This window comes from Ovis canadensis, chromosome X, assembly GCF_042477335.2.
Source record: "Ovis canadensis isolate MfBH-ARS-UI-01 breed Bighorn chromosome X, ARS-UI_OviCan_v2, whole genome shotgun sequence".
In the NCBI taxonomy this organism is placed as follows: domain Eukaryota; kingdom Metazoa; phylum Chordata; class Mammalia; order Artiodactyla; family Bovidae; genus Ovis; species Ovis canadensis.
The window spans coordinates 107,559,222-107,584,721 of record NC_091727.1 but is presented as its reverse complement, the minus strand read 5'-3'; positions in this window follow the sequence as shown (position 1 = coordinate 107,584,721).

Below are 25,500 nucleotides of genomic sequence, written 5' to 3'. Positions count from 1 at the left end.
TAATATTGAATAATAACAACAAAAGCTCTTAGCATTGACTGATTGCTTACACTGTGTCCAGCTCTTAACCTGCATTGGTCGTTTGATCTTTATTACAGTCCTACAAGATAAGCACTTTCATTATCTTCACTTGATTTTGAGGAAACAGAGACTTCAGTCAGTTCAGTTCAGTTCAGTCGCTCAGTTTGTCCGACTCTGTGACCCCATGAATTGCAGCATGCCAGGCCTCTCTGTCCAACACCAAATCCCGGAGTTTACTCAAACTCACGTCCATCGAGTTGGTGATGCCATCCAGCCATCTCATCCTCTGTCATCCCCTTCTCCTCCTGCCCCCAATCTCTCCCAGCATCAGAGCCTTTTCCAATGAGTCAACTCTTCGCATGAGGTGGCCAAAGTACTGGAGTTTCAGCTTTAGCATCATTCCTTCCAAAGAACACCCAGGACTGATCTCCTTTAGATAGGACTGGTTGGATCTCCTTGCAGTCCGAGGCTTAAAGAGGTTAAATGGCTTTGCCCCAAATCACAGCTAGGAAATAGCTGAGTCAGGATGCATACTCTCATCTGCTTTGTTCCAAAGCCCAGGCTACTAATGAGAAAAAGCCAAGTAATGCAAAGCAGGAAGTGGCAGGAGGGGAGTAATCCCTTTCTGCCTTCTCTTTCCTGCAGTCTCTATTTCTGTTTCAGAAAACCCTGTATCACATTGTACTAGAGATCAAATTATTTTCCATTCAAGAAAAAGCAATCAATTTCATTTCTAAAAAGTTTGTTTAGGAGCCCCTTCTCAATCTTAACATCTTATGAAAACGCTCCACAAATGAAGCAAGTTCCTTAAAGTTAAAAAACTAAACTGAAGAGTATTGCTACCCCTGCTTTCTTTTCGTCTCTAATTGCATGGAATGTCTTTTTCCAGCCCTTCACTTTTAGTCTGTATGTGTCCCTTGTTTTGAGGTGGGTCTCTTGTGGGGAGGGAGGTGGGAGGGAGGTTCAGGATTGGGAACATGTGTACACCTGTGGCGGATTCATGTTGATGTATGGCAAAACCAATATAATGTAATAAAGTAATTAGCCTCAAATTAAAATAGATAAATTTAAATTAAAAAAAAAACTAAACTGAAATTCAAAACACTCATACTTCCACATACAGTTTATTAGCATATTTTTCCTCTGCATAAAAACAACTAGCCTTTGCGGTCCTAGTGTTTCTGCAACTGTGATTGGGAAAATACTGAAAAGGAGAAGAAACAAACCCCAGTCCTTCAGAAACAATTAGTGTTTATATACGTCAAAGCTGCAAGACTTTCAATTTAGCTAACACAAACGGATCACTATATAAGTCACCAGAATGAATGAACAGTTTGGCTGAGGATGGCATTCAAAAGGATCATGGAAATTTACTTATTATTAAAAAAGCATTCAATCTTTGTGGATTCTGAACTTTAAATTCTAATCTTTGATTTTTAGGGGTTGTTGACTGTAAATAACAAGTTTTTTAAGGCTTTTAAAGTGGGTGAGATCAGACAAAGCTCTGATTTAAGACCATTTAAATAATTAGTGTACAAAAGAAAAACATACAATGATGTTCCATACTAGTCTCAAAGTACTAAAAAGAAAAACTAAAGACATTTTCTTTCTCTAAGGACATAATTAAAACATCCAGGAACAACTATTGGGGATACATAAACAGGATCCAGAAAGTTACACAATGGAAGAGTTAACAAACAAAGAATCGGGATTATAGATTATGTGAGTGCTCGAAGGAACGTAGGGATGTTCTACTCTAATCTCACTGTGTTGCAGTTGAGGAAACAGTGGATCAGAGAGTAAGATGATTCTCCAAAGATCATAAAGCTAGATACAGTAGGTGATGTGCGAGATATAAGTGGGAAAGTGGCAAGAGGTGTATATGAAAAAATTAGCCAAGTGTGGGAGGGGAAAGAGTATCTGAAAAATCAGAAAAAGACTAGCTCCTGCAGGGCTTTGTAGGCTGTGTTAAAGAGTTTAGATTTTTAACTTAAAAACTTTGAGAAACTAATGTATATAGTCACAGAAACAAAATATCAGTTTTATATTTCAGAAAAACCACCCTAGAGAAGGTTGAAAAACAAATATCAAAGGACTAAACTCAAGGAAAGAGATTAGTTAAAATATTATAATAATTTGGCATGTGAAAAAATAAAAAAGGAACAACTCACAAAGAAGGAACGTAAGATGGAGGAAAGGAATGACAGTGGATGGAGAGATGGAGAAGAGGAAATATAGCTTTAATTTATAAATGAGGTAGAAGTTACACTCAACAGAAGTTTGTGAAAAATTAGATGGAACGGGAAGAAAGTGTCAAAGAATAAGCATGGCATGAGATGATTAAGCACATAGATATTGGGTCTAGACAACCTGGGTTCACATCTCAGGATGTTCTACTCACTGACCATATGGCTATGGGCAAGTTACTCAATCTCTCTATGCTACACTTTCCTCATCTGTAAAATATACATGACTATAGTATCTACCTTAGAGGATGTTGTGAGGATTAATGAATTAATATTTTTAAAATAGCAAGAGTGTCTGGTACATAGTAAGCTATATAAGGATTCAATAATATTGGGAAAAGATTGATTTCTTTAATGATTACTACTATCCACTGTGTTTAAAAAATATCTTAATAAAGGCAGAAATATGGGGAAAATAATATGTAAAACATAATGTCATATGTATATGAAATATGTTAATTTTACCTGTCAGCATTTGTTCCATGGAGGAGCTACTTCACCCACAATATAAATTGTCCTACACAGGACTAGAAAACGTCAATTTTCATTCCAATCCCAAAGAAAGGCAATGCCAAAGAATGATCAAACTACCACACAATTGCACTCATCTCACATGCTAGTAAAGTAATGCTCAAAATTCTCCAAGCCAGGCTTCAGAAACACATGAACCATGAACTTCCATATGTTCAGGCTGCTTTTAGAAAAAGCAGAGGAACCAGAGATCAAATTGCCAACAACCACTGGATCATTGAAAAAGCAAGAGAGTTCCAGAAAAACATCTCTTTCTGCTTTATTGACTATGCCAAAGCCTTTGACTCTGGAAATAAACTCTGGAAAATTCTGAAAGAGATGGAAATACCAGATCACCTGACCTGTCTCTTGAGAAACCTGTATGCAGGTCAGGAAGCAACAGTTAGAACTGGACATAGAACAACAGACTGGTTCCAAATAGGAGAAGGAGTACGTCAAGGCTGTATATTGTCACCCTGCTTATCAAGGCTGTATATTGTCACCCTGCTTATTTAACTTCTATGCAGAGTACATCATGAGAAACACTGGACTGGAAGAAACAAAAGCTGGAATCAAGATTGCTGGGAGAAATATCAATAACCTCAGATGTGCAGATGATATCACCCTTATGGCAGAAAGTGAAGAACTAAAGAGCCTCTTGATGAAAGTGAAAGAGGAGAGTGAAAAAGTAGGCTTAAAGCTCAACATTCAGAAAACAAAATCATGGCATCTGGTCCCATCACTTCATGGCAAAGAGATGGGGAAACAGTGGAAACAGTGGCTATCTTTCTTTTTCTGGGCTCCAAAATCACTGCAGATGGTGACTGCAACTACGGAATTAAAAGATACTGCCTCCTTTTGGAATGAAACTTATGACCAACCTAGACAGCATATTAAAAAGCAGAGACATTACTTTGCCAACAAAGGTCCATCTAGTCAAGGCTATGGTTTTTCCAGTAGTCATGCATCGATGTGAGAGTTGGACTATAAAGAAAGCTCAGCACTGAAGAATTGATCCTTTTGAACCGTGGTGTTGGAGAAGACTCTTGAGAGTCCCTTGGACTGCAAGGAGATCCAACCAGTCCCTTCTAAAGGAGATCATTCCTGAGTGTTCACTGGGAGGACTGATGTTGAAGCTGAAATTCCAATACTTTGGCTATCTGATGCAAAGAACTGACTCGTTTTAAAACACCCTGATGCTGGGAAAGATTGAAGGCAGGTGGAGAAGGAGATGACAGAGCCTGAGATGGTTGGATGGCATCACCAACTCAATGGAGATGAGTATGAGTAAACTCTGGGAGTTGGTGATGGACAGGGAGGCCTGGCTTGCCGTGGTCCATGGGGTCACGAAGAGTCACACACGACTGAGTGACTGAACTGAACTGAACTGAACTGAGTGGAACTATCAATCAAGTGCCTGATCCTTCAACCATATGGATGGGCATGTAACCCTGATCCTATCAATCTTGACATTTTTCCTTATTAAAGGGATGAATTACCCATGACTCAAGATAAGTATTTGGAATTCTTATAGAAAATTTTCTATATGCACATTGGGAGTGAGAAAAACTCTTTATGAGTTACAAGCTGTAAATGTATAGGCTTAGCGGTAACTACGGTCATTTTCCATGCCACATGGAGAGAGTTTCTTCAAAAAAAAATATTGATGAACAGAGAGTAATGGAGTCCCAGATACAGCAGTACCTGAGATCTACCTTTAGGCTTCCCAATTTTGTCATTCAAATCCTTTATTGCTTAAACTAGCTTGAATGGAGTTATTGTTTTTTTTGTTTTTGTTTTTTTTTAAACACAGAGTAATAAGTAAAATATGTTTAAGTTTGGAGGAATTTCTAAAAGATTTCTGACTTTATTAAGGCATAATTTTCATATGACGCAGACATCCATGGAATAAGAGAAGAGTGGAAAACATCAAAAGAGGATGATCACCAAAAATGTTGTGGTGGTAGAAAAATTAGACAAATTTCAAAATATACAGAATATATCTAAATTTAGGTGTCACGGAAACAAACAACAGAAGACTAAATAGAAAGAAATGGAGAAAAGAAATGAAGTTAATGGAAGATGGAATTTAGTAACAGTTTCTGGACACAATGTTGTCTTAGGGATTGTTTGAAAAGAATGGAGTAAGGAAGAGATTTAGCTATGACTACACCATCTACCCACGTCAAAGGTAAGAGAAACCCAAGAGAGTAGGTGTTGTGAGAGGGCATCAGAGGGCAGACATACTGAAACCTTAATCACAGAAAACTAGCCAATCTGATCACATGGACCACAGCCTGTCTAACTCAATGAAACTAAATTCAATAAAATTCCATGTGGGGCCACCCAAGACGGATGGGTCACAGTGGAGAGGTCTGACAGAATGTGGTCCACTGGAGAAGGGAATGGCAAACCACGTCAGAATTCTTGCCTTGAGAACCCCATGAACAGTATGAAAAGGCAAAATGATAGGATACTGAAGGAGGAACTCCCTGGGTTGGTAGGTGCCCAATATGCTACTGGAGATCGGTGGAGAAATAATTCCAGAAAGAATGAAGGGATGGAGCCAAAGCAAAAACAATATCCAGTTGTGGATGTGACTGGGGATAGAAGCAAGGTGCGATGCTATAAGGAGCAATACTGCATAGGAACGTGGAATGTTAGGTCCATGAATCAAGGCAAATTGGAAGTGGTCAAACAGGAGATGGCAAGAGTGAACGTCGACATACTAGGAATCAGCAAAATAAAATGGACAGGAATGGGTGAATTTAACTCAGATGACCATTATATCTACTACTGGGGGCACGAATGCCTTAGAAGAAATGGAGTAGCCATCATGGTCAACAAAAGAGTCCAAAATGCAGTACTTGGATACAGTCTCAAAAACTAGAGTGATCTCTTCATTTCCAAGGCAAACCATTCAATATGACAGTAATCCAAGCCTATGCCCCGAACAGTAATGCTGAAGAAGCTGAAGTTGAACGGTTCTATAAAGTCCTATAAGAACTTTTAGAACTAACACCCAAAAAAAGATGTCCTTTTCATTTAGGGGACTGGAATGCAAAAGTAAAAAGTCAAGAAACACCTGGAGTAACAGGCAGATTTGGCCTTGGAGTATGGAATGAAGCAAGGCTAAGGTTAACAGAGTTTTTCCAAGAGAACGCACTGGTCATAGCAAACACCCTCTTCCAACAACACAAGAGAAGACTCGGCACATAGACATCACCAGGTGGTCAACACTGAAATCAGATTGATTATATTCTTTGCAGCCAGAGATGGAGAAGCTCTATACAGTCCACAAAAATAAGACCAGGAGCTGACTGTGGCTCAGATAATGAACTCCTTATTGCCAAATTCAGACTTAAATTGAAGAAAGTGGAGAAAACCACTACACCATTCAGGTATGACCTAAATCAAATCCCTTATGATTATACAGTGTAAGTGACAAATAGATTTAAGGGAGTAGATCTGATAGACAGAGTGCCTGATGAACTATGAATGGAGGTTCATGACATTGTACAGGAGACAGGGATCAAGACCATACCCATGGGAAAAAAAAAATGGAAAAAACCAAATTGGCTCTCTCAGGAGGCCTTACAAATAGCTGTGAAAAGAAGAGAAGCGAAAACCAAAGAAGAAAAAGAAAGTTATTCCCATTTGAATGCAGAGTTCCAAAGAATAGCAACGAGAGATAAGAAAGCCTTCGTCAGTGGTCAATGCAAAGAAATAGAGGAAAATAATAGAATGGGAAAGAATAGAGATCTCTTCAAAGAAAATTAGAGACACCAAGGGAACATTTCATGCAAATATAGGCATAATAAAGAACAAGAAATGGTATGGACCTAACAGAAGCAGAAGATATTAAGAAGAGTGGGCAAGAATACACAGAATTGTACAAAAACTAGCTTCACGACCCAGACAATCACAAAGTGTGATCACTCACCTAGAGCCAGACATCCTGGAAGGTGAAGTCAACTGGGATTTAGAAAGCATCACTATGAACAAGGAGGTGATGGAATTCCAGTTGAGCTATTTCAAATCCTGAAAGATAATGCTGTGAAACTGCTGCACTCAATATGCCAGCAAATTTGCAAAACTCAGCAGTGGCCACAGAACTGGAAAAGGTCAGTTTTCATTCCAATCCCAAAGAAACGCAATGCCAAAGAATGCTCAAACTATGGCACAATTGCACTCATCTCACACACTAGTAAAGTGATGCTCAAAATTCTCCAAGCCAGGCTTCAGCAATATGTGAACTGTGAACTTCCAGATGTTCAAGCTTGTTTTAGAAAAAGCAGAGAAACCAGACATCAAATTGCCAACATCTGCTGGATCATGGAAAAAGCAAGAGAGTTCCAGAAAAACATCTCTTTCTGCTTTATTGACTATGCCAAAGCCTTTGTTTGGGTGGATCACAATAAACTGTGGAAAATTCTGAAAGAGATGGGAATACCAGACCACCAGACCTGCCTCTTGAGACAGCTGTATGCAGGTCAGGAAGCAACAGTTAGAACTGGACATGGAACAACAGACTGGTTCCAAATAGGAGAAGGAGTACGTCAAGGCTGTATATTGTCATCCTGCTTATTTAACTTATATGCAGAGTACATCATGAGAAACGCTGGGCTGGAAGAAGCACCAGCTGGAATCAAGATTGCCTGGAGAAATATCAATAACCTCAGATATGCAGATGACACCACCCTTATGGCAGAAAGTGAAAAGGAACTAAAAAGCCTCTTGATGAAAGTGAAAGAGGAGAGTGAAAAAGTTGGCTTAAAGCTCAACATTCAGAAAATGAAGATCATGGCATCTGGTCTCATCACTTCATGGGAAATAGATGGGGAAACAGTATCAGACTTTATTTTGGGGGTCTCCAGAATCACTGTAGATGGTGATTGTGGCCACGAAATTGAAAGATGCTTACTCCTTGGAAGGAAAGTTATGACAAACCTAAACAGCATATTCAAAAGCAGAGATATTACTTTGCCAACAAAGGTCCATCTAGTAAAGGTTTACGGTTTTTCCAGTGCTCATGTATGAATGTGAGAGTTACACTGTGAGGAAAGCTGAATGCTGAAGAATGATGCTTTGGAACTGTGGTGTTGGAGAAGACTCTTGAGAGTCCCTTGGACTGCAAGGAGATCCAACCAGTCCATTCTAAAGGGGATCAGTCCTGGGTGTTCATTGGAAGGACTGATGCTAAAGCTGAAACTTCAATACTTTGGCCACCTCATGTGAAGAGTTGACGCACTGGAAAAGACCCTGATGCTGGGAGGGATTGGGCGCAGGAGGAGAAAGGGACAACAGAGGATGAGATGGCTGGATGGCATCATCAACTCGATGGACATGAGTTGAGTAGACTCTGGGAGTTGGTGATGAACAGGGAGGACTGGCATGCTGCGATTCATGTGGTTCCAAAGAGTTGGACACAACTGAGCGACTGGACTGAACTGACACCATCTGAAGCTTCCCAGGTGGTCCTAGAATTAAAGAATGCAGGAGATACAAGAGACACTGGTTTGAACCCTGGTCAGGAAGATCCCATGAAGGAGGGCATGCAATTCACACAGTATTCTTGTCTGGAGAATCCCATGGACAGAGGAGCCTGGAGGGCTACAGTCCACGGACTCACAAAGAGTGGTACACGACTTAAGTGACTTAACATGCAGCACACACACACACACACACACACACACACACACAATCTTAAGGATCCAGAGTTATTCAAGGCTTGACAGTCCAATTAATGGCTCATCAGCACTAAAATGAAAATTAAGTTGAAAATAGTTGGGGTGTCACCACAGTATATTTCTCATCTAGACTCCATAGAAAAGAATTAAACAATATCTAAGGTAGGTGTATAGATGTACTTTTGAGAACATCAGAAATGCCTTTTAGGATTCAGTTCAGTTGCTCAGTTGTGTCCAACTCTTTGCTACTCCATTAACTGCAGCATGCGAGGCCTCTCTGTCCATCAACTCCCGGAGTTCATCCAAACTCATGCCCGTCAAGTCGGTGATGCCAGCCAGCCATCTCATCCTCTGTCATCCCCTTCTCCTCCTGCCCCCAATCCCTCCCAGCATCAGAGTCTTTTCCAATGAGTCAACTCTTCACATGAGGTGGCCAAAGTACTGGAGTTTCAGCTTCAGCATCAGTCCTTCCAAAGAATACCCAGGACTGATCTCTTTTAGAATGGACTGGTTGGATCTCCTTGCAGTCCAAGGGACTCTCAAGAGTCTTCTCCAACACCACAGTTCAAAAGCATCAATTCTTCAGTGCTTAGCTTTCTTCACAGTCCAACTCTTGCATCCATACATGACCACTGGAAAAACCATGCTGCTGCTGCTGCTGCTGCTGCTGCTAAGTCGCTTCAGTCGTGTCCAAATCTGTGCGACCCCATAGATGGCAGCCCACCAGGCTCCCCCATCCCTGGGATTCTCCAGGCAAGAACACTGGAGTGGGTTGCCATTGCCTTGACTAAATGGACCTTTGTTGGCAAAGTAATGTCTCTGCTTTTAAATATGCTATCTAGGTTGGTCATAAATTTTCTTCCAATCCTTTAATTTCATGGCTGCAATCACCATCTGCAGTGATTTTGGAGCCCAAAAAGAGAAAGTCTGACACTGTTTCCTCATCTATTTCCCATGAAGTGATGGGACCAGATGCCATGATCTTCGTTTTCTGTATGTTGAGCTTTAAGCCAACTTTTTCACTCTCCTCTTTCACTTTCATCAAGAGGCTTTTTAGTTCCTCTTCACTTTCTGCCATAAGGGTGGTGTCATCTGCATATCTGAGGTTATTGATATTTCTCCAGGCAATCTTGATTCCAGCTTGTGCTTCTTCCAGCCCAGCGTTTCTCATGATGTACTCTGCATAGAAGTTAAATAAGCAGGATGACAATATACAGCCTTGATGTACTCCTTTTCCTATTTGGAACCAGTCTGTTGTTCCATGTCCAGTTCTAACTGTTGCTTCCTGACCTGCATAACAGGTTTCTCAAGAGGCAGGTCAGGTGGTCTGGTATTCTCATCTCTTTCAGAATTTTCCACAGTTTATTGTGATCCACCCAAACAAAGGCTTTGGCATAGTCAAGAAAGCAGAAAGAGATATTTGCTGGAACTCTCTTGCTTTTTCCATGATCCAGCGGATGTTGACAATTTGATCTCTGGTTCCTCTGTCTTTTCTAAAACCAGCTTGTACATCTGGAAGTTCACGGTTCACGTATTGCTGAAGCCTGGCTTGGAGAATTTTGAGCATTACTTTACTAGTGTGTGAGATGAGTGCAACTGCACAGTAGTTTGAGCATTCTTTGGCATTGCGTTTCTTTGGGATTGGAATGAAAACTGACCTTTTCCAGTCCTGTGGCCACTGCTTAGTTTTGCAAATTTGCTGGCATATTGAGTGCAGCACTTTCACAGCATCATTTTCAGGTTTTGAGATAGCTCAACTGGAATTCCATCACCTCCACTAGCTTTGCTCATAGTGATGCTTTCTAGGGCCCACTTGACTTCACATTCCAGGATGTCTGGCTCTAGATGAGTGATCACACCATCGTGATTATCTTGGTTGTGAAGCTCGTTTTTGTACAGTTCTTCTGTGTATTCTTGCCACCTCTTCTTAATATCTTCTGCTTCTGTTAGGTCCATACCATTTCTGTCCTTTATTATCCCCATCTTTGCATGAAATGTTCCCTTTGTATCTCTAATTTTGTATTAGAATTAGACAAAATTATTATCCAACTGGGACTCTCTAAGAGGCACCAAGGAAAAGAGCTATGCAGAAACAAGATTATAACATGTCACCTGCAAATTGTTACAGAGCTGCCAATGCATTTAATGTCCTTTTGCAGGCCTGCTATAGAGCCAGGATTTGCAAATGGCCTGTGAAGAACCTGTTCACTTGAGGAAAACAAAAAACTTCAGAAAAGGTTTGAAGTGGTATCTGGCCAGCTGCTCCTAAAGCAAGCTCTCACAGGTTAGAAAAAAGGAGGGGAAATGACAATGCCAGGTAATGTTAAGACCAAAATGCAATTGTTACTAGATTTGGGGAGGTATTGCTCTTCAACTATAGATTTAAGAAGACATGGATGGCCACTGATGAAATTAGGCTCTGTGAAATTATTCAGAAAGAAAAAGACAAATACTGTATGATGTCACTTATATGGAACCCAAAAAAGCCAAATTTGTCAAAACAGAGAGTAGAATAGTGGTTTTCAGGGGCAATGGGTGGGGGTGGGCATTTGAGAGAGGGGAGAGAAGAGTAGAGACATTATTTAAGGGTGGAAACATGCAACTAGTAGACAAATCCGGGAGATCTAATGTACAGTAGAGCAAATAGACAATATTGTATTATAACTGTCAAACTTGCTAAGAGACTGATCTCTTTTATACATTATTAAAGTTTATACTCTGGTTACAATTATTACCAAATATTGGCTATATTCCCTGTGTTGTACAATACAATACATCCTTCAGCATACCTTACATCCAATAATTTGTACCTCCTACATTTCCATCCATATAATGCCCCTCCACCACCCACTGGTAGCCACAAGACTGTTCTCTTTATCTATGAGACTATTTCTTTGTTTGTTATATTTGCTGATTTATTTTTTTCAGAGTCTACATATTATTTGTCTTTCTCTGTCTGACTTATTTCACTTAGTATAATGCCCTCCAAGTCAATCTATGTTGCTGCAAATGGCAACATTTTATTCTTTTCATGGCTGAGTAGTATTCCATTGTGTGTGTGTGTGTGTTTGTGTGTATCTATCTATATACACACCACATCTTTGTGTATAAGGGTTCTCTTTTCTCCACATGCCTCTCCATAGCTAAGAGACTAGATCTTAGTTATTCCAGCCACACAAACACACACAATTAGGTGACATGATAGAGGTGATAACTATTGTTAAAATAGAAATCACAACATATAAATGTATTAAATCAACATGCCGTTTACCTTAATTTTACAGAGTGTTATATGTTAAATCTCATTCAAGGGATAATCAGTAGAAAAAGTTTAGGGCAAAAGACAGAATTGTCCTAGGCTGTGCTTGCTCTTGTTCTTTTGCACTCTCTCTCACTACTGATCCCACTACAGTATCATTTGTCCTCAGTATGCTAAACTGTCTCCCACTTCACAGAAAATAGAAACCAGTAGGTATAGGATGAGGACATTCTTTATTTTCCAATGACTATTTTTGCAATTTTTCTTGCATTCACACCCATCCTTTTCTGGTATCTTCATACTACAAAAAAAAAAAAAAGAGGTACTTTTTCTCCCTGAGACTAATATTTTCAGTTATTCTTTGTATACCAATCCTTTCAGAAAACATAGTGGGTTGAGGGTCTTCTTTCTTTCATCTTCAACCTCTATCTACCAGATCTTTTTCATCAGCATTCAAGCAAGCTCAATTTCTCCTATCTTAAAAGCATAACTCCCTAACCCCCTCCTGCTGCTTTGTTATTTCTCTCCCCCAGGTCACAAACAGACTTCTTGGAAGAACTATTTGCAAATGCTATTCACATTCCTAACCTATAGTCAAGACCCATCTCAATAATTTGGTTTCTGCTTCCAGGAATTTACCAAAATATCTCTCATCGGGAACACCTAGGAGTTCCTTAGTTTAAATTCAATGGATATTTCTCAGTCATTATCTACTCGTCCCATCAAAAGCACTCAATACACACCGAGGAAACCAGAATTGAAAGAGACACGTGTACCCCAATGTTCATCGCAGCACTGTTTATAATAGCCAGGACATGGAAGCAACCTAGATATCCATCAGCAGACAAATGGATAAGAAAGCTGTGGTATATATACACAATGGAGTATTACTCAGCCATTAAAAAGAATACATTTGAATTCGTTCTAATGAAGTGGATGAAACTGGAGCCGATTATACAGAGTGAAGTAAGCCAGAAAGAAAAACACCAATACAGTATACTAACACATATATATGGAATTTAGGAAGATGGTAATGATAACCCTGTATGCGAGACAGCAAAAGAGACACAGATGTATAGAACGGACTTTTGGACTCTGAGGGAGAGGGAGAGGGTGGGATGATTTGGGAGAATGGCATTGAAACATGTATACTATTATGTAAGAAACAAATCACCAGTCTAGGTTTGATACAGGATACAGGATGCTTGGGGCTGGTGCACTGGGATGACCCAGAGAGATGATTTGGGGAGGGTGGTGGGAGGGGGGTTCAGGATTGGGAACTCATGTACACCCATGGCAGATTCATGTCAATGTATGGCAAAACCAATACAGTATTGTAAAGTAAAAATAATAATAATAATAATAAAATAAAAATAAATAAAGAGGAAAAAAAAAAAAGAAATCCTTGTTTCTAGAAATACTCTCTTCCTTTGGTTTACCTGTACTCTTTTCATTAAGATTCTCTTCCTCTTTCATCTCTTGGTATTCCTGAGGATTCTGTGCTGGGTTCTCTTATTTTTTTCCTAATACATTTTCAGCTGGTGGGACATCTTGTCCACTCCCATGGTTTCAATTGTCACAATAAGCTGAAGACTCAAAAATATATATCTCTATCCAAGTTCATTTTCCTTAGTCTCAAACCCGTATATTCAACATTTTACTAGGCATCACCATTTGGATATAGAGTAGGCCTCTCATTCACCACATATCCAGAAATACATGGCCGATTTTCATCTTTTGCCAAAAAATCTCATCAGTGAACTCATATTGTTAGCTGTTTACTTAGAACTTCCACAGGTTAGACTATCCAACAAGTATGTCAAACTCAACATACCCCAAACAGAACTTTCGATTCTCTCTCCCAAGCATGATGCTCTATAAGTTTTATATTCATAAATTGTTTCATCTACTTGGTAGCCCAAACCAAAATCACAGATTTTATTCTTAAAGTGTTGCTTTCCCACATTCCCTCATGGAAGTCAATTTAACCTTACAATTATTCTCTTGGAAAGCATTTTGTTTAAAATCACACTTCTAAATATTTAAATTAAAATATCTATCCTAAACTTGCTAATCAAAATGCTTGCCAGGTCTGGCTAATCATAAACAACTACTGACAACTTAGTCAAAACAGTACCCCCATCTTCATTTAATCAAAAAAATGGTCTTTACAGCAAAATATCCATAATATTCCATGAATTCATGGGGTATGTGACAATGAGAAAGCTAAAGTTGTTTGAATGAAGAGCACTGCAGAGATCAGACAGAAGACATAGCATCAGGTTCAACTCAATCCTCTTTCCTTGATTTTGCATATAGATTATTAGCTGATCTCATCACCTTTACTTCCAACCATTGCCCAAATTTTCCTCTCCTCTCCATCCCCACAAGCCATCAACCTAACCCAAACCATATTTTCTTTTGCTTGGACCACTCTATAAGTCTCTCAATAATCTGATTCCTGTCTTTAATTTTAACTCTTAAAGTTCACTCTCTACAAAACAGCCAGAGTAAACGTTTCCAAAGAACAAGTCAGATCACACTGCTTCAAACCTTTCAATCACTTACCAATTCATTTGGAAAAATATTTGAAGTTCTTGCCACAGCCTACATAACCTCTACCTACCAATCAACTTCATCTCTTGCCATTGGTCTACAGCACCTACATATGAACTGTGAAGGAAATAAAGATTTTTTTTAAAGATATATTTAGGAATCATAACCAGCATGTTCTCTATGATAAGGATACCGATTGTCCTAATATCAGTCACAGTTTTGGTACAGCCATAATACCTAATAAACGCACATTACTTTAGGGGTTTTAAAGTATTTTTGCATATATTAACTTATTTAGACCTCAGTGTATGAAATAGATGGAACAAGCTTCATAATCTCCATTTTATAAGGCTGACACCATAGAGACAAAACTAGAACTAGTTTTTCTGACTCCCAGCCAAGTCCTAAACTGCACTGCAATATAGGCCAATGGAAATGTGAAAATAATTCTTATTTACATCATGTATCACTCTTAATTAGAAGTATCTCTGTTAACAAATAATATATTCTGTCTTCTTGAGACTTTCATTGCTGTGGAGATTTACAAGAAAATAGAAGCATTATTGCTTTAAAAAAATGCAATTCCTCTAAGGACGAAGGGAGACATGAACACTTATTTAGCTAGAAATGTATACCAGCAAAGGAATCGTCACTCATATATCCCCTGTCAAAAGTTTTCTGTGTTGTTTTTGGGGTTTTTTTTGTTTGTTTGTTTTTTGTTTTTCTACTATTTTACTTTCAGAAACAAGAAAAAAAATGCCCATGTCTAATATTCTGGGATGATTGAACACCATATATTCTTGCTATATTATAACCATTGCCCAGGCAATAGCCATGTGTTACTCACCATGGCATCTCCAATACAGTGCCTGACACAAAGAAAGCTCCTAGTATATTAGTGTTGAATAAATATAAACATGTATCAGCAGTTCATCCAGGTTAAGTGTCTAAAAATATAAAAGCGAAATCATGGTGTCTTGCCTATTCAATGAATACATTTACCCATATATCTATCACTGTGCTCATCAAATGGACCAGATGATTTCTTTTTTTCTATAGACATTCATTGAATTTTAGCTGAACTACTTACCTAGAACTTTTCTCTCCTACATTCTAATATGTTGTACCATGACCAGAAACATTTCTGAGGTATAACAGAGACAGCAAACTGTCCCCTAGTATCCATTCTTTCCTTCTCGGTTTCTGCTGGGAACCTACCTACTCAGCTAAAAACTATATTCCCTAGTCTCCCTGTAGTGAAGCATGCCCACATTAATATGTTCTACACAATGGGATGTAGGGAGAAGTGCAATGTAGCTCCTGAGTCATCTTTTTAAGGACAAAGCTACTTTCTGTGGACAGTCTTAAACTGTTCTACATGAGAGAAAATGACTTCTTTTGTATCTGTACATCTGTTTTGGACTGTTTATTACAACAGGTTCAGTTCAGTTGCTCAGTCGTGTCCGACTCTTTGCGACCCCATGAATCACAGCACGCCAGGCCTCCCTGTCCATCACCAACTCCAAGAGTTCACTCAGACTCACGTCCATCGAGGCAGTGACACCATCAGCCATCTCATCTTTTGTCATCCCCTTCTCCTCCTGCCCCCAATCCCTCCCAGCATCAGAATCTTTTCCAATGAGTCAACTCTTCACATGAGGTGGCCAAAGTACTGGAGTTTCAGCTTTAGCATCATTCCTTCCAAAGAAATCCCAGGGCTGATCTCCATTCTTTAACTAATATACCAAATCACTTTAGATGATGATAAGTATTCAGTTCAGTTCAGTTCAGTTTGGTCGCTCAGTCGTGTCCGACTCTTTGCAACCCCATGAATCGCAGCACGCCAGGCCTCCCTGTCCATCACCATCTCCCAGAGTTCACCCAGACTCACGTCCATCAAGTCAGTGATGCCATCCAGCCATCTCATTCTCAGTCGTTCTCTTCTCCTCCTGCCCCCAATCCCTCCCAGCATCAGTCTTTTCCAATGAGTCAACTCTTCACATGAGGTGGCCAAAGTATTGGAGTTTCAGCGTCAGCATCATTCCTTCCAAAGAAATCCCAGGGCTGACCTCCTTCAGAATGGACTGGTTGGATCTCCTTGCAGTCCAAGGGACTCTCAAGAGTCTTCTCCAACATCACAGTTCAAAAGCATCAATTCTTCAGTGCTCAACCTTCTTCACAGTCCAACTCTCACATCCATACATGATTACTGGAAAAACCATAGCCTTGACTAGATGGACCTTAGTTGGCAAAGTAATGTCTCTGATTTTGAATATGTTATCTAGGTTGGTCATAACTTTTCTTCCAAGGAGTAAGCATCTTTTAATTTCATGGCTGCAATCACCATCTGCAGTGATTTTGGAGGCCCCAATAATAAAGTCTGACACTGTTTCCACTGTTTCCCCATCTATTTCCCATGGAGTGATGGGACCGGATGCCATGATCTTCATTTTCTGAATGTTGAGCTTTAAGTCAACTTTTTCACTCCCTCTTTTACTTTCATCAAGAGGCTTTTTCTGAAAGTGCTGCAGTCAATATGCCAGCAAATTTGGAAAACTCAGCAGTGGCCACAGGACTCGAAAAGGTGAGTTTTCATTCCAATCCCAAAGAAAGGCAATGCCAAAGAATGCTCAAACTACCACACAATTGCACTCATTTCACATGCTAGTAAAGCAATGCTCAAAATTCTCTAAGCCAGGCTTCAACAATACGTGAACCGTGAACTTTCAGATGTTCAAGCTGGTTTTAGAAAAGACAGAGGAACCAGAGATCAAATTGCCAACATCCGCTGGATCATGGAAAAAGCAAGAGAGTTCCAGGAAAACATCTATTTTTGCTTTATTGACTATGCCAAAGCCTTTGACTGTGTGGATCACAATAAACTGTGGAAAATTCTTAAAGAGATGGGAATACCAGACCACCTGACCTGCCTCTTGAGAAACCTGTATGCAGGTCAGGAAGCAACAGTTAGAAATGGACATGGAACAACAGACTGGTTCCAAATAGGAAAAGGAGTTCATCAAGGCTGTATAGTGTCATCCTGCTTATTTAACTTCTATGCAGAGTACATCTTGAGAAACACTGGGCTGAAAGAAACACAAGCTGGGATCAAGATTGCCTGGAGAAATATCAATAACCTCAGATATGCAGATGACACCACCCTTATGGCAGAAAGTGAAGAGGAACTAAAAAGCTGCTTGATGATAAGTATTACAAAACCAAAATGTGTCTCCTTGTATGAGAACTAATTTCCACTTGAAACCATCTATTTTGAGTGGCCTTTGAGACACTTAAAAATTGACATCACAAATATTTAGTTGTTTTTTTAGCATATGGATATTTAGAGCCTATGCAATAGTATCGAAAAGAAGTACATTTTACTCAGTTGTTGACTGCTTGACTTTTATGATTGCTTTTGGTAGGTTTCTCTAAGTATGGTATTTACCAAACTGCTTCCCATAAATCATTAAAAGCCCACAAGAAGTAAGTAAGCATTGTGTGTTTGCCAAACACTCATGCGTAGGTGCACAGGCTTATGGGGGGTGGTGGGTGGGAATAATGATATAAAGAAAGGAGGATCCTGTTGTCACATTTGAGAAGCTCTTGGTTAGGTGGGTTTATTGACTATAGTACTTCTCAGACCCTTTAATATCCCATTAACATGGCTCTTTATTATTAATACCATACTGTAATGAGCTGCTATATGAGAACACATATGATATAAAGACACTAAACAGTGTCACAAGCTCATGTGGGTTTCTTTAAAAGTGTAATACACTCTCAGGTTCACTAACTCTACTTAGTTTTGTTACCAAAAAATAAAGGAAATAGCTTCTTGCTTTAGTTTTCCATACCACCAAACTTGCTTCAGACTGCTACTGCTTCAGAATCATAAACTCAAATGAAGCAAGCTAGCTAGAATTTGCTAGTACAATAAAGTTGCCTTTGGGAAATAACAGAAAGAGGCTGAAAAGAAAAAAATTGCTCAGCCTAGTCATTGAAGCAGCAAGGATCTTAGATATCTGTGATTTCCATCCCACTTAATAAACTTTAAACAAAGATATGATGGTATTGGTTATCATTTATATTAAGCAGGCTAGAGAATTACGTTCCAATTATATGCCTCAGAGCAAAGTGATTGCCATGAATCTATGCTCTAAGCCAATACTTACTAGCAATGCTTTGCGAAAACACAAGACAATCCAAAACGCTCCATCAATGAGGCAGTTTACATGAGGCAAGAAAATGATACCACTTGTGTCACTGTCTTTATACTCAATGAGGATGTTCCTACTTCTCCCCTGCCTTTCATCTTCACATTTTATAAAAATAAAAATGGAATACATTTTTAAACTAGTTGAGAGAAAAAAGCCTCTGAGGTAGAGTCCTTACATTTATTTTGGAGATCATTATGGTAGGTAATGAAAAGGCCCGGTAATAAATCTATGATCCACTGTTATGAATTTCCTAGCATTCAGAGAGCCATAGGCTGATTGCTAACCAAACCTACTGTTTTGTGCTTTTCACCTAATCTCCACAATTTGGAAACTTCATTTAGTGAACAAATAGTTAGCAACTCAATTTCAGGAAATGTCTGGATTTCTCCCAAAATAAAAAATTAGAAAAGTACAGTATTTGACCTATTGTTGTTTAGTCACTAAATTTTGTCCAACTCTTTTGAGACCCCATGGACTGTAGCCTGTCAGGCTCCTCTGTCCATGGGATTTTCCAGGCAAGAATACTGAGGTGGGTTGCCATTTCCTCCTCCAGAGGATTGGAATCAAAGCCCAAATCCTGCTTTGGGAGAAAGAGTCTTTACCACTGAGCCACCAGGGAACCCCTATATGATGTATAAATAATATGCTTTCTCACGGCAATCCTGACTGTATTTATCTTCAAGTTCTTTTTAGCATAATTTTCAAAATGACCATATAAACACAGCCTGAACGAAGTTTTCAGTGTCCACACAGAATACATATTATCCACTGTGACCCATCTCTGTCAGTCAAAAATTTTGTTAAGTGAAGTTATAAAGAGAATCTAGTTTCTTTTTGGATTCTATGTATATGAATTATCGCATGCAAACATTACCAGGGCTTTGCTGGTAGCTCAGCTGGTAAATAATCTGCCTGAAATGCAGGAGACCCCGGTTTAATTCCTGAGTCATGAAGATCCCCTGGAGAAGGGATAGGCTACCCACTCCAGTATTCTTGGGCTTCCCTTGTAGCTCAGCTGGTAAAGAATCCATCTGAAATGTGGGAGACCTGGGTTTGATCCTTGAGTTGGGAAGATCCCCTAGAGAAGGGAAAGGCTAACCACTCCAATATTCTGGCCTGGGGAATTTCATGAACTGTATAGTTTATGGGGTCACAAAGAGTCAGACCTGACTGAGCAACTTGTATTTTCACTTCATACAAATTATCAAAGACAAAATTACTCTAGATTTGTTTCACTTGTCTTAAGTTATAAATGCAAAAGAGCACTCTTACTGAAATTTAATGCAAAGAGAAAAGTAAATATTGTAAGCTCCGGGAGTTGGTGATGGACAGGGAAGCCTGGCGTGCTGTAGTCCATGGGGTTGCAAAGAGTCAGATATGACTGAACTGAACTGAGCTACCCAGGCTGTGTATGTGTATATATGCTCTCAAATGAACAGAGTGAAAATCAGAAACTTGTCAACCAGCTATATCATGTACCCCTGAGTTCTGTGATTTTGTCATTCTAACAACTTGACTTTTCCTGTGCAATTTTGATGTTTAAAAAGATGGCATTTGTAATCATTGGCAGTAGTATTTAAACAGCAGGTATTAATAGGTGGTCCAAGAAGGCAGAAAATTGAAATCAGGGAGTCTGGTAATAAAGACTAGGCAAATTTCCATGACACAGGTGAAACAAGGTGTTACAAAAGGCAGAAAGGGAGGGTACTCTGTCAGCACGTAATAGGTAAAGATCTAGTTAGGGCTGCCTCATTGCACAACTCCAGGGGTACCACTGACATTACAGTCTGCCCCATGGTGTCCCCTGGAACTGTGCAGTGTACAGCTTGCAAGGCCATATGTGACAGTCCTGGGGGCTAGGTAGACAGGCAGTGTCAGAGAAATCAGGCATCATTTGAAAAGTGTCAAAACATGGCAAATGAAAGTCTGGGTATGGATTCTAATTTTTGAGAATATATCGTGATAAAGATAATATAAGAATTTCAAGGGAATCAGAATACTTGGCAAAGGATCAAGCACAGGAGAAAATCAAGGCCTAGTTATGGGTATTGAAGAAGGAGGCAGACTTCCCTGATCATAGCAAACAAGACAAAAAAGGCCTCAGTTATTGCACAAAGTCAAAATAATATCCTCAGCAAAAGTACTTGGTGTTGAGTATTGGCCAATGGCTACTTAAAGTCCTTTTACTAGAGAACAGGACTACTGTCAGAATTTGCGGTAATTTAGAACTATTAATAGCAAGTAAATGACCTCTCTTTTGGCGTTCAGATGTAGTCAAGGGCAGAATTGCATCAAACTTTTAACATACTAGTGCCCCTGTTTGATGCTTTGCTCTGTAAAAGATACTAAAATATAAAGATCACCTACACCTAAGACCAAACTATCTGCACAAAAATGAAAAAGTCATGGAAGTACAGAATTGGTTGATCTGACCTGGCTAAAAACCTCTGTGTTTCCCAATATGAAAGATAAAAACATCTGGAAGATTAAAATATTAGATGTCATATAAATTACTTTCGGAGAAGGCAATGGCACCCCACTCCAGTACTCTTGCCTGGAAAATCCCACGGGCAGAGGAGCCTGGTGGGCTGCAGTCCATGGGGTTGCGAAGAGTCAGACATGACTGAGCGACTTCACTTTCACTTTTCACTTTCATGCATTGGAGAAGGAAATGGCAACCCACTCCAGTGTTCTTGCCTGGAGAATCCCAGGGATGGGGGAGCCTGGTGGGCTGCCGTCTATGGGGTTGCACAGAGTCGGACATGACTGAAGTGACTTAGCAGCAAATTACTTTAAGTTTCTTAGCTATAAAAACTCACCATCCCCACTTGTAACCTGTTATCTAGTTAACTTCAGAGATATTTTAAGTTAAATTACAGTTAAGTTATATAACATTTTATTTGGAAAAAGATGTTTGGAGTCTATTTCCTCATAGTTACTAGAGTTTTTACATGTCTTACAAAGCACTAGGGAATCACGAAATGAAAGCATAGGCAGGAATCCCCTGGTGGTCCAGTGGTTAAGGGACACAGGCTCAATCCCTGGTATGGGAAGATCCCACATGCCATGGGGCAACTAAGCCCATGGACCACAGCTACTGAGCATGCGCTCTAGAGCCCAGAATCCACAACTACTGAGGCCATGCACCGCGAATACTGAAGCCCACATGCCACAGAGCCTGTGCTCTGCAACACGTGAAGCCGCTGTAATGAAAAGTGCACGCCCCACAGCTAGTGAGTAGCCCTCACTCTCCACAACTAGAGATAATAAAAAATGTTAAAAGGAATCGTAGGCAAAGGAATATTTGCCAAATATCACACACTCTGGCTATGTAATTAAAATTCAAGCTTATTGGCAGGAAAGCATTAAAATGAATCTGTAAATATTTAAGAGCTACAAATTCATGTTCACTGACCTATGTGTATGATGGGACATGCACATTCAGCATTAAAAGTTGTATAGTTTTTGATGAACAAACATTCTCATGCACTGATACGTCAGAACCCTGAAAACTTGTTTTGTATTATTCATCCTTAAAGATAATGGAAAGTGGTGACTTTACTAAAATGGGGAAAGTGAAGAAATCTATTTAGGGTTTAGGGATTTAGGAGTTTAATTTTAGATGTGCTGAATTTGGAGTGGCATAGCATACAGAAGAATAGCTTATAACAAGTGGTCAAACACCAAGTTGAAATCCTAGCTCCACAACTTACTAGTTTATGTGAACTTGGGGAAGTTATGAATCTACCCTCAACTTGTTATTTCATCTCTATAATAAGGATCATGAAAGCACCTACCTCACAGAGTCATTGAGAGAATCCAATGAGTCAGCACTTGGAGAATAGTTGGAACAGTGCAAGGCAGTGCTCAATAAATAATCTTCCTGTTACTGGTGTTGCCTTTGCTGTTTTTACCTCTGCTGTTTCAGTTGTGGCTGTTATATTTAGGGGGATATTCCAACAGATATTTATAAAAGCAGAAACAGATTGGGAAAGAGATTTGGACCTGGAAATAAAGATTTGATATGGCTCTGATGAGCTTTAGGAGTTTTGACTTAGTAGAATGGTGGGAAGAAGCTTCAGATGAAATATTCCTAAGTCAGAGGTGAAGGAGAGACTGGGTGGCAAGTGCAGAAAGTCAACTTGTAAAGAGAAGTTAGTTGTAAAAGGAAGGAAAGAAATAAGGAGGAATCTACAAGGGGCAGTAGGGTCAAGTAAAGATGATTTTCATGAAAAGGGAAATCTGTGGGAGAAGCCATGACCCGTGAGTCACTATTTCAGGAAGTTCTAACTGCTCTTTTAGCTCAGGTAACAGATTTTCTCTCTCCTTCCCTTTCTTTATCTTATACAATCAGTCCTAATGACTAAGTAGTTTTCCAACTCTATGATTTTCCTAATTCTTCCTCTCAATTTTGTGCTCCAATATCTCCCTTACTTGTTTTGTTAATGGGCTTCTCTAGTCCTCAAACAGTAAGAGGAGGGGCTATGCAATTTTCACTGAGGGCACAATTGTCCTCAAAGAGAGAACAAAGGTTCTAATTTCCTCTGCATCTGGACTCAGCATGCTCTTTTCGATGACCTACTCTCAGAAGTAAATTTTCCACTGTGGCCTCTAATTTTGTGTATAAGATTCTTCTCAAGGTTACAATCTGGTTGCAGGTGCAAAGAAAAAAATTGCACATGAGGGAAAATATTGTAAATGGAATCTATGGCTCATCAAGCTGTCTCTGACCTTCCTTATTTACTTAAACATTGATTTTCTTCACAACATAAATACATAACATGGTAGCTATAGTCATGACAAGGGCAAGATTGCCTGATGGTTTCAGGGTGGCTTTCATGAGACTGATATATTCATACTTTAGTGGAATCTTTCTTGGTCCATCCTCAACTCTAGGTTATAAAACTATGATTCACCAAAATCTAAATAACAAGAGAATAAATTATGAATGAAAATTTGACTGTATACTATCATAACAGGATATACATTTATTACCAGTGACATTCATATCTCGACATCCAGGTACCTTGCATATTAAATTTGTAAGTCCTGGTGAATACAGATCAAGAAAAATTAAGTTTTTTCACTTAGAGGGTGACAGAGGCTAATCAATTTCTCTTCTCTAAAACAGAATCATTTGTTGTTATTGTTCAGTTGCTCAGTTGTATCTGGCACTTTGTGACCGCAAGGACTGTAACCTGCCGGGTTCCTCTGTCCACAGGATTTCCCAAGAAAGAATACTGGAGTGGGTTGCCATTTCCTTTTCCAGGGGATCTTCCCTACCCAGGGATCAAACCCACATCCAGCATTGGCAGGTGTGTTCTTTACCACTAAGCCACCAGGGAAGCTATGCATGTACTAAATTGGAGTACCTTCACAGACTGACTTGTTTACCCTGCACAACTCTAAGGGATGCCATTTACATTGTAATCTACGTGAATCTGGAGAAGGCAATGGCACCCCACTCCAGTACTCTTGCATGGAAAATCCCATGGGCAGAGGAGCCTGGTAGGCTGCAGTCCATGAGGTCTCTAAGAGTCGGACACGACTGAAGCAACTTAGCAGTAGCAGCAGCTACATGAATCATACCCTATGGAATTTTGCAGGATCCAATTTGAGAGGCTTTAAACAGTAAATCTGAAAACCCTATGTCTCTCCTTTCTATGTGTGGGGTTGGCTAATTCCTGATAATATGTGTCTTTATATTTCAAACAATTACAAAAAGCATTCCACATTAAAATACTGTTCCTAATTTACACTTTCCGTTCATAACAATTAAGTGCAATGTCCTCATAATATAAAACAGTGGTTCCCAAAAGATATTATATAAGAGGAAAGAAAACTAGCCCTTGTTTAAAATGCAGATCTCATGTACCCATACCCAGGGACTCTGTTTCAATAGGTTTGGGTGGTACCTAGGAATTTGTATTTTAAAAAGCATTCCTGATGGTCCTGAAGCAAGCTCTCCTTGAGAAACAACTCCTTAAATGCAGATTAATCTCATCAGTTACCCTTTTCCAAAGAACCCTCTAAGATGTGGTACCACTGGGCAGGTTTTCTTTACATAACTAATTTCAACCATGGTATAGAGATTTTTGTCCACTTTCCTAAACATGAAACTCTGCCTGATCATGAGGTCTATCTCCAGAGTCTGTGACCCTTTGTCCATGAACTACACCAATACTTAAGGACAACACTTCAAAGTAAAGTATACTTTTTTAAAGAGAGAAGTTAGAAATTCAGTGTGAATCTTTTCACTCATTGCTTGAGTATTTTATTTAGGCTAATTCTATTCTGGTGACTGCCAAATGCTCACAGCATGGCTGATTTCCAGTCGGTGCTCTCCTTAGACTAAAATATCTTATTTTTGATAATCTTCCCTGCATGATTGCTTCTATTGGATAGGTTAAATTTGGCTTCTTGTCTGCTTACATCCTTAAGCTCTCCCAGAGAGGTTATTGTTTGGATTCTCAATACTGTTCATAACACTTTCTCCTTTAATATCACTTCAAATTTAATTAACATGCCATTTAAATTCTTTTCAAAGCCATTAATGAAGACATTCACCAAACACATACATAACACCATCCCTCTGCAACTGGAATTATTGTCACCTACCAAACAAGGCCCATGTTTCAAATGTTTCAGCTCCATTTCAAGGCTTCTGTAAATGCAGGGCCATTCACTGGCAACAGATATTTATAGAAAAGAGATTTATTCAAGCCAAAACTCCATAAAGGTGGGGAACCCCCAACCAATAATCAAAAATGCGAAACTTTAATTTAAAAAACCTAGCACAATGGCAAATAATTAAATTTAGCTGTGGTTTTGGAGGGATGTGGTATAGTGATCCATCTTGCTCTCTTTCACTGGGTCCTATAATTCCCATAATTAGTAACATTTGAATATAGAGGTTAAATCTTCTCCAGATGCGGAAAAAACTTTTGCTCTATTCCTTATGAATTTGACCCCTAGTCAGTGAATTTAATATCTGATCATTT